The sequence below is a fragment of the Humulus lupulus genome, chromosome 3 (assembly GCF_963169125.1).
Source record: "Humulus lupulus chromosome 3, drHumLupu1.1, whole genome shotgun sequence".
NCBI lineage: Eukaryota > Viridiplantae > Streptophyta > Magnoliopsida > Rosales > Cannabaceae > Humulus > Humulus lupulus.
Window position 1 is genome coordinate 25,506,229 of NC_084795.1, and position 778 is coordinate 25,507,006.

Below are 778 nucleotides of genomic sequence, written 5' to 3' on the forward strand. Positions count from 1 at the left end.
TATTAATTATAACTTAATTTATATTTTACATTTAAGTTCAATAATACAACATTTTTTTCCACTAACTTAACAATAATAATTCAAATAATTAACTACAACATTTTACAACAAAATATTTATAAAAACACACAAAAGTATATAAAATCATGATAAGACTACTAAATTCAAAATTGCTTAAAAACTTAATAAATCAATTAAAAACTCAAGAATTAAGCAACAATTATCACATAAAAAGTGGTAAAATAACTCTATTTTGTAGAGTTATCAGAAAGTTTCCCACCGCTTGGACTTGGGCATGATCCATTGAGGTGTTATTATTTATACAGATAGGGCACTGATCGACAGAATGAGCACCACCACACATTTCACACCTCACCGCCATCTGAACCGCATTAGCAGATACACTGCTCTGTTGTAACTGCTTGGTTAGAGAGGCTACTTGCGCTGTTAAAGCAGTGATTGCATCAAGCTCATGCACCCCAGCTACCTTTCTGGCTCCAGATGATCTTTCCTCAGACCATTGATGGTTATTTGTGGCCATGTCCTCTAGCAACTCATAAGCGCCAGTTGCGCTCTTGCTCATAAAAGTGCCACCCACTGCAGCATCAATAATAGTTCTGGTTGTTGGACATAAACCATTGTAGAAATTCTGTACTAGCATCCACTGTTCAATGCCATGGTGAGGACATCTTCTCAGGAGTTCCTTAAACCGTTCCCAAGCTTCATACAGTGACTCTCCGTCATTCTGGCAAAAGTTATTTATCTCTCCCCTCAATTT

At 36.1% G+C, this 778-nt stretch overlaps 1 non-coding gene across 1 annotated transcript; it reads left to right on the forward strand.

Moving 5' to 3' along the window:
- Positions 1-671: 671 nt before the first annotated feature.
- LOC133828053 (small nucleolar RNA R71) lies at positions 672-778 on the forward strand. The gene has a single exon (XR_009890698.1). It is a non-coding gene; the product is annotated as a small nucleolar RNA R71 (small nucleolar RNA).